We start from the raw sequence: 9,578 nt of genomic DNA on the forward strand, positions 1-9,578 counted from the left end.
AACTTGTGTCACTGGAGTTTTCAAGATATACACTACTTCTGTGGGAATTGGGGTAAAATTCACCCAGGTGCCACAGTACCATGTTAGAAACACGGTCAACATTCGTGGTGGAGGACAAGCGGGTTTCAATTTCGGCCCATACATGCTGCTGAGCTTATGATGCATACAAAGCGGTTGACAGAGCGCTGATTAGTTTGTTTACGAGGAGACCAGCAATGGTATTAAAGTACAGCATGAAGTAACTTTCGCAGAGGAACTAAACACATTGTACATAGTATTAAAACACGTTTAGGGGTATGTGACATCTCAGAGGAATAAGAACATATAAATACTGAACTTGTTGCTGATGACACATCGGATATAACTATATGAGCTGAAACGGCAAAATCTGTCTTTACGAGAATTAAGATTCGTGAGCCAACTGGTCCCGTGTGTAACATTGTTGTGCTGATCAACTTGCATCGAGTTTCTGTAACCTATTCCACCTTTCATTGGATAACCATGCTGTACTTAGTGGCTGGAAATCATCCAAGAACATACCAGTGCTTCCAAAAAGCTCATCCGAAAGGCGTGAAGGATTACAGACGGTTGTGTTCACACCAGTGGCAATGAGATGTTTTGGGCAAAGTACCCTACAACATTTCACTGGAGTATCACTTAATAACTTGGAGTATCACATAATAACTTGGAGTATCACATAATACCTTGGAGTATCACATAATAACTTGGAGTATCACAGAACTTGACCAACTTCAGTTTGCATGCCGCGCTATTCGCAGTGTACAAGATGCCGTCTTGAACAAAGTTTACAGCCATCTCGAAAAATCTAACTCTTACGCAAGAATGCCTTCAACACAATCAACCTCGTATATTGACCATGAAAGTAACTGACATGGGAATTAAGTCAACACTGCGTACCTAGATATTGGACTTCCTTACAGAAGGGGCTCAGTGTGCGTCTGTAAATACCACTAACTCCAACGTGCTGGTTACAAATCACAGGGGTACCACAATGATGCGTATTAACACCCAGTGTTATTCACAACATATACTGATGATCCAATCCTGGGCCTAGATTTTCGAAGCTCGCTTAGCGCTAAGATAGTCGTAAGTGCCATACATTAATATTAACTTACGACTATCTTAGCGCTAAGAGAGCTTCGACATCTAGGCTCTGGTTGTTAACTCGTCAAGTTGGCTGATGACGCGGCTCTTGTAGCCCTTCTTACTGACTGTAAAGACCTCTAAAGAGAAGTGAGTGAGTGAATTGGATTTTACTCCGCTTTTTAGCAATATCCCACCTTTATCACGGCGGGGGACGCCAGATATGGGCTTCACACATTGTACTTATGTATGGAATCCAACCCGAGCCTTCGGTGGGACGAACGAACGCTTTAACCACTAGGCTACCCCACCGGCTCTCTGAAGAGAAGACATTACACAATTCACTTGACTGTTGTCAAAATTATTTACTGATAAACGTCACCAAAACAAAAGAAAATCGTTGACTTTAAGACAAACAAAGAGACTTTTTATCCCATTGTTACGGACAATATAAATATACTGGAACTGTGATTGACACTAATATAAATTGGTCTGCTAACATTCACCTCATTTATACAAGATACCAGCAAAGACTTTACTTTGAAACAATGCTTTTCCCCCATTACATCTTTTTTATCCAAAGCGATTTTACTTTTCCTATTCAAGCATGGTTTACATTTCTGTCCATCCAAGCTAAGAATAAACTAAACAGAGTTGTAAATCAGGCCAACAAAACAGCAAGTATTCCATTACCACGGTTTGATGCAGTTCAACAGGAGAGATTCCTTTCCCATGTTTCTAACATATCATCAGACTCTTTCCATGTTCTTATGTGCCCTTTTAACATCCGACAGTTGGGTGCCAATTTCAAGTGCCAAATCATCTTTAGTATTAGTATTAGCCTTCTTAATCATGTTAATTATGTTTATACACATCTAAAACGTTGTGCTTATTTATTTATTATAACTGTCAAATCCATGCATGGTTGTGCTTTATTTGTCTCTTTTAACACTTGCTGATGCTTTGCTTTGTTTTCTGTAACTTAAATTCCCATTTGCGTAATAAAGTATTATCTTATCTTATCTGGTATTATCTAAAGCCATTTTTAAAGTGACAGTCATGGCGCTTTCTCAGATGTACGCGCATGCGCATCGTTTCCTGGGATATTACTAGTTACATGTTTCCTTCAACATTCACACCCCCGATATGAAGCAAATATTGATTATTTAATTTACACGTGGGTAATGTCAAGCCAGTTATTGGTTGTCAACACCTTTACCCGTGGCTTCTTGCGATCGTTAAGCTACACAAAGGCACCGGCTATTATTACTGACGTTATACAAGACACAAATGGAAATAATAGGGAATTGGTAATAATAAAGATATGGGCATCATCATAGGTTTCATTAAACCAATGAAGATATATGAAGGTTGGTGATAATCAAGAATTGGTGTTCAATTAACAAGGTTTTTCCATATACAAGATTCTGCCTCATAGAAGATAATTAGAAAGTGGCGATAATGGATTGATTATCACATGTGTAATAAATACATGATCACGTCAGTGTTTTCCATCGAATTTGATCATTTCAAGATTTTTAATTCAGAACAAAAAAATTGGAAAAATTGAATTTGTCCTCAGGTTTGGCCAGAAAACCAAGTTTTCGCCAGACACGCTCGATGTCACAGTGCAAAGGAGGTTTTGAAAGAATAAAATCGTTCGTCTCCTCCATTCATAGGTGTGTTTTGGGGAAGTGAAAGAGTATCCTGTGACCATCAATGACCTATTGTGCCTTCTGTCCTTGAGGGGGCGGTGGGGTAGCCTATGGTTAAAGCGTTGGCTCGTCACGCCGAAGGCCCGGGTTCGAATCCCCACATGGGTACAATGTGTGAAGCCCATTTCTGGTGTCCCCCGCAGTGTTGTTGCTGGAATATTGCTAAAAGTGGCGTAAAACCAAACTCAGTCAGTCAGTCAGTCTGGCCTTGAGATTGACGAGGATATATATTTCGTTTTCGAGCTGAATATTATGTGCCATTTAAATATAAGTGCTATATTGTTCATGTCATCTTAATAACAAACACGACGCGTGAGTTTACAATCACGTTGTGGACCGACTGGAGAATCAGGTTATATCCAAAAACTTCCACATCCCAATACTACCACACATTGTTGAAACAACAACTCCTCATCGCCCCTCTTTAGGTAATAGGATAGCCCAGGAAATGCACTGAACTGAAACAACAGATAATGATACATCGCCCGACTTAGCAGAGTAGAGATTTTAGTAGAGAAGAGACCAGCTAGTAATAAATCTGAAACATATATATAATATAAATTCGTGCACATTTCATATAGGCAAAAAAATGTAAATTTTGTTATCTTGTTTTACCCTGAAATATTGTTAATTACATTCATATTATTCTGACAATGCTATGACGTCATGAACTTCATGACGTCACAATGCTATGACATCGCTGCACTGCAAGTCTAATGGTAGTACAGTCTTCAGAGATGTAAATTTTTCATTGAAAACTAGTGAAGAAGGATTTTTTATGATAAATAGAATCTCACCCTCGTGTCTTCTGATATCAAATATATCAACACTCGTTGATAAAAGTAAAAATATCATCAGCAAGCCTCGGATATTTGTAACTTTATCAACTCGTGGAGATATATTTGATATCAGAAGACACTCGGGTGAGATTCTCTATATGTAAGCTTAACGTACATTTAATCTACATGTATATTCAAATACGTAGTTTTACAACATAACATGTCTAATGAGTTTTGAAGTTTTATATTTATTGCTTAAAATGGGCCAACAAGCCAAATAATTGCTGATTTGCAAATATGGAGTAATATGTAGCAAAAAATTCAAAATGAGAATATGAAATGTATTATGTTTACAATCAAGTTGTGGACCGACTGGAGAATCATGGTATTGATTGGTGGTACACCATGGTTCAATAACTCATTTGCATGTTATTGTCACGTGACGCCCTTGAATGACGGACGTCGGCGATTTTGATTTGTTAATGGACTGGATAAAAGCCGGAACTGATTACTGTCACACACAGTGCTGGAGACTGGAACGACATTGGCGGCTGAAATAACTTAGAACGAAGAAGTTATCCGTCCTTTGCAAGAGCGATTGGTAAGTCGAGAGCAATAATCTTTCGCTTGTCTATTTTACGAGATTTTAATAACACATAATCTGTTTAATACATTGATGCCACTCCTTACTCCGTTCGGAAATTCAATTTTGCGTCACGTGGGAACAGTTAAATGGATTATATTTGTATTATAAAGTATCGTAGTCTTTATCCACTTGACGACAACTTGAAGCCAATGGGATGTTTCTCTCTATTATAGCATATATGTATGAAATAATCATAGAGAGTACTGAATATATCCAGTAAAAGGTAACATCAAGGGTTCGCCTTGAGAATTGTTACAGGTTTGTCGGACCCAAACCCTTGCTCGTGGCTTTCGCCAAAGTAACCTGCATCATACCGAGGTTTCGTCCCACATAGATCTCGCTGTTAAACGAGGCACTAAACCAAACTCACTCACACCTCCATGCTGCTGTCGCTGGGGTAGTGTAGTGGTTACATCGTTTGACGGTTTCCTGTATCGCTATCCAACGTGTTGAACATCTGATCATTACTATTAAACCTAAGTAGTCAAACCAAGCGATATTTATATATTTTAACTGTATATAACACGCTCTTCCAAATTACTAAATGCCGGCGGTCGTTATATCAGATCAGTCTAGTAGCTGTTTGGGACGTCTTTACTTTCTAGTTTTTTCGACAGGGCTTCTTCAATGTGGTCAATATTTTCGACATTGAGTCACTACGGTCTTTTCTCCTAAAACAAAATGACAAGCCAAAGTAGATCTCTAATAATGCTCAAAACGTAAAAAACAAATCACTCACGTTCGGTGGGGTAGGCTATTGGTTTACGATATTACATGTTGGTATCCACCTTGTATCACACCACTGTTGAAATGCATGTGCATTGCTTTATTTATCCCATTTCTACAAAGGTTGTATGTGCCGATACATACACATATATATATTTCCTACACTCACTGTCGCGGTTGTAGGTGGATGTGTTAATGATTACGCGACACGATCAGCAACTCACATAGGCTGGACTGTGGCCAATGCAGTATATTTTTGTTGACAACAAAGTGTGGTATATAACTGACATCAAAGAGGTCTGTATTTTCAAAAGGCAAGGGCACTTGAAAGTACTATCTGATCTTTATTATTTCCATATTTATGCGTAACTGACCCCAACGGAGACTGTTTAATCTGTTAGCTTCACCATGTGGAGAAATGTACCTTTTATATGATTACTGTTCTATAAAGGAGGTAGGATAATAGTTCTCTTTGGTCCACTTAATTGTTTTAAAAATCTTAAGGTTATCGTAAATTTTGAAATATTCCAGTGTCATCCATCTGGCTTTTTTCCTCTATACACCATGTATACATATTTCCTAAAAACCTTTTAAACAATTTTGTAATTTTCTTTGCATCTAGTTTTCTCGTGCAACGAAACATGCACATGTTGAAATAAACAAAGTTTAAATCTTCTTAACGTTCTGCTCAATTCTAAAATGTTGCGGATGCTGTCGAACTAAAACCTCGCCCGTTTGTGACATACATCGACATCTCCTTTACAGATAATTTAGAAATCGTACCACAACATTAATGTTATCAAAACACAGACAATGAGACACTTTAACAAGCGTAATCATTCTAACCTATAATAGGGATGTTGTTATTCTCTCTGAGTCATGAGTACAAATATGACCGTTTGAATGAACAGACGGAATAATTATTGTGTTAGATAGAAACATCTAGCGAAGTCACCCAGTCTTCCACGGTGCAACAACTACCGGACCAGTTGCGTTCCTTAGCTGTGTCATCTATTTCAACGTGTTACACATAGGAGGACCTGCATGGCTTTCCTCCAATAATAAGCTGTTATAATACACTGGGACATAATGAAATGATGTAAGAAAATGTTTTCACAGTGACGAGTTTACAAAGGGTCCAGGGAAAACAGGTGGCCTGGTCAAATATCACGACGTAATTCCTCGTATAGCCTTGCACTAGCCGGGTAGGACAATTTCCCATTTTCGAAGGGTTCGAATACCAGATTCGTCCCGATGTTTGTAGGGATATCACAACCAAATATACCCTTGCCTGTGCGCATTACTTCATCTTTTATTACAAAGTTTATGTAACACGCAGTTATAATCCAAGCAACAGGAATTCCACGCATTACAAAGCATCATACATTATATATAAAGCTTTTCTTGAAAAATAGCCTTTGGGTTCGGAGTAGAGAGAACTATTTCAAATCTAGGCTTCCACCTGCCAAAGACATTGCGCTCCAGTTATTAGTGCTTGTCGTGACACGGGCAATGACGATTATATTTATTACCGCTTGCACATGGGTTTGTTTATAACACCTGACGATGCATTATCATGGCCAATGAAACTGAAGTCCTTGTGTCTTGAGTGTAGATTTGACACACTGTCCTTCTGTAATCACAGCATACGTTTATGGAAGAATAACCTGACGAACCTTTCGTATAGATGACTACTTCTTCAATGTTAAAAAGGTGTCCATATCAAATACGTGTTGTTATCTGTCCCAGTATCTCCTATGTCAGTAATAGAATAGATCAACGCGAATATCCTGAATTACCGAAGTATTGATTGCTTTTTAATTAAAGAATTATCGAGGGAATTTTATGAATTCGACCAATACCGGCACACTTGACCCTGTACTTATCGGAAGCTATGATCGATCCTTCTTTCCCACGTTTCTCAGTTTTTAATAGATAACATTCTTGAACACAATAATGGAATATCTGTAGTCGTAGTTACTTTTATGATTAGACTATATTTGAAGTCAATGTACAATCTTCAGTTTAAGCTTTCCTCTCTTTTTCAGACTTTTGAGCTATTAAAGATGTCGCACACAGCTTCGTCTATCGCCAACGTAACTACATCCGTGCTTGTAACCGGAAGTCACGTGATCGGAGAGATACTCGAAAATGTGACACATGCAATGGATCACCACAGGGACCTTGATCATAGGCACCATGGTGACCACGTGGAGGTCGCGGACGACCATCACGAGGAACACATGGACGACCACCACGCCGTATCCTACATCCCATGGAACAACCCCGATAACATCATCACAGCAGGACAACGAGACTTAGGCCTGACTATCATTGACTGTGGCCTGGTGCCACCCGTGGTGTTGTTCGGTCTGATCGGGAACGTGATAACTTTGCTGGTATTCATACGCCAAGGTATCAAGGAGAAGACCAACATCTGCCTCTTCGCTCTGGCTGTCTCAGATACTATGTTCCTGTTCACTACTTATATGGAAAAGGCGTCATGTCTTGTGACAAGGATGGACGAGGTCATCGGTAAGAATTGGGCTGCACTACTTCATCCGCAAGGACACTTCATCTCTGTGTATTTCGGTCGCGTCACCAGCCTTCTCACTATGGTTATAGGAATCGAGAGATGCATCGCTGTTCTGAAACCGTTGCAGGCGAAGACTTGGTTGACGGCCAAGCGGATGAGATCCTGTGTCATCAGCGTCTATGTGATCATCGCGCTACTAATCACGCCGATGTTCTGCGTGTACAAAACTCGCTGGGAGTACGACACAAGCATCAACCGCACGCGCATCCATCTCGAGACCACCAAGATGTTTGAAGAGAACCATCGAGCCTTCGAATGCTATGGTGACATTGCTCTCAGCATTGCACTGCGGCAGATCCCTTGTTATCTCGTTGCACTGTCAACGATCGCTGTCATTTGTACCCTTCGAAGGCAGAAATCTTGGCGATCTGAAACCGGATCCGGAAAGAAGGACTTCTCCGCGCAGGAGAAGAAGCTGACAAAGATGCTCGTTGCCATTTCTTGTCTGTACGTATTCTGTCTGACTCCAGGAAATATTCTCATGATCGTTCGTCACGTGATCACTGATATCCACGTTGGAAGAAAGAACCACAACCTCGCTATCCTCCTCACCGCCGCCAACGTCTTCACAGAGATCATCAACTCGTCCTGCAACTTCGTCATCTACATGTTGATGAGTCAGAAGTTTTTAGCCACAGCCAAGAACATGTTCGGATGTGAACATGTTGAGAAGAAATCTAATCCCAGTACATCTGACGAATCTTCGTCTTCGAAACAAACGGTGGTCTCCACGGTATCTGCCGGATTATCCACTTAGGGCTGAAAGGACATTCAGACATATGCTGTCTGTGAAGTATTCCAACGTTTATAGAAGCACGACCGTCGGTTAATAACAAAAGTGAAAAGTGATCCGCCCTTGTGAAATAGCCCGCAACTCACTACGTCTGTAATCCCTATACTACTACTACTACTACTACTACTACTACTACTACTACTACTACTACTACTACTACTACTACTACTACTACTACTACTACTACTACTACTTGTTCCATTTGGCTACAGCTAGGTAGTAACATAAATAGTTGTGATTTTGTGTAAGTGTTTATTGTTGTCTATGTGGATGTGATGGTGGAGCTGCATTTTGCTGTGATGGAGATTGCGGATGTGGTCGAGATGGTGGTGATATTGGCGTGGCGTTGTTTTGTGTTGATTAGTGTGTTTGTATATAAATAAATCACCGCATCTAATGCTCGATCAAGGGGCGTGACGTGCACGTTAACACCGGGAACCAGGACAACTATCGGTTGCTGAAGACCAATTTTAACTCGGATCTTCACGGGAATGAGCTGAGAGGCACCAAATCTCACCAAGATGTTAACACGTGATGATTCACAAAACAAGATCTGACACGTGGTTGGAAATGATGAAAACGGTGATATGCGGAATAATATCAATAAATATATGTGTTGTCGATGACACTATTTTCATACTGGTATGCCAGCAACCTTGCTTGAAATATGAACAAGCCTCTGTTTGCAGCGAATGGGTGCCTGGTCGGATGCAATAGAGGTGGTAATGAGATGGCAAACGCATGTTTTGTATATACACATGTACTATGATCCTTAACCGAAGTGTACACCAAACTTGTGAAAATTGTGGCTGAAATTCTACATTGTCTACTATGTATAAATGAAGACAGTAGGAAATAAAGAGTATTATTTATAATACTGCAACAGCTTCGACAATACAATGTGATCGTCAGTAACCGCTGGAACTTATGTGAGATGATAGAGGCATGCACATGCCCACTCACGGTGTATGGGTACAATGTCTGAAGCCTATTCCTGGTGTCCCCCGCCATGATATTGCTGGAATATGGCTAAAAGCGGCGTAAAACTAAACTCACAGGACAAACAAGCAGCATTTATCAGAAATAGCTCTGATAACTACAAATATTTAGTAACTAAATGATGAGGTGACGTCGTTCATCCCATTACCCTTATTAGTTAATGGTTATTTTGCAGCGATATTGATGATGTGAAATTTGTATGGTTTTCTATATGTCTTAC

The sequence above is a fragment of the Haliotis rubra genome, unplaced genomic scaffold, assembly GCF_003918875.1.
Source record: "Haliotis rubra isolate DU_JTF1 unplaced genomic scaffold, ASM391887v1 Scf926, whole genome shotgun sequence".
Classification (NCBI taxonomy): Eukaryota; Metazoa; Mollusca; class Gastropoda; order Lepetellida; family Haliotidae; genus Haliotis; species Haliotis rubra.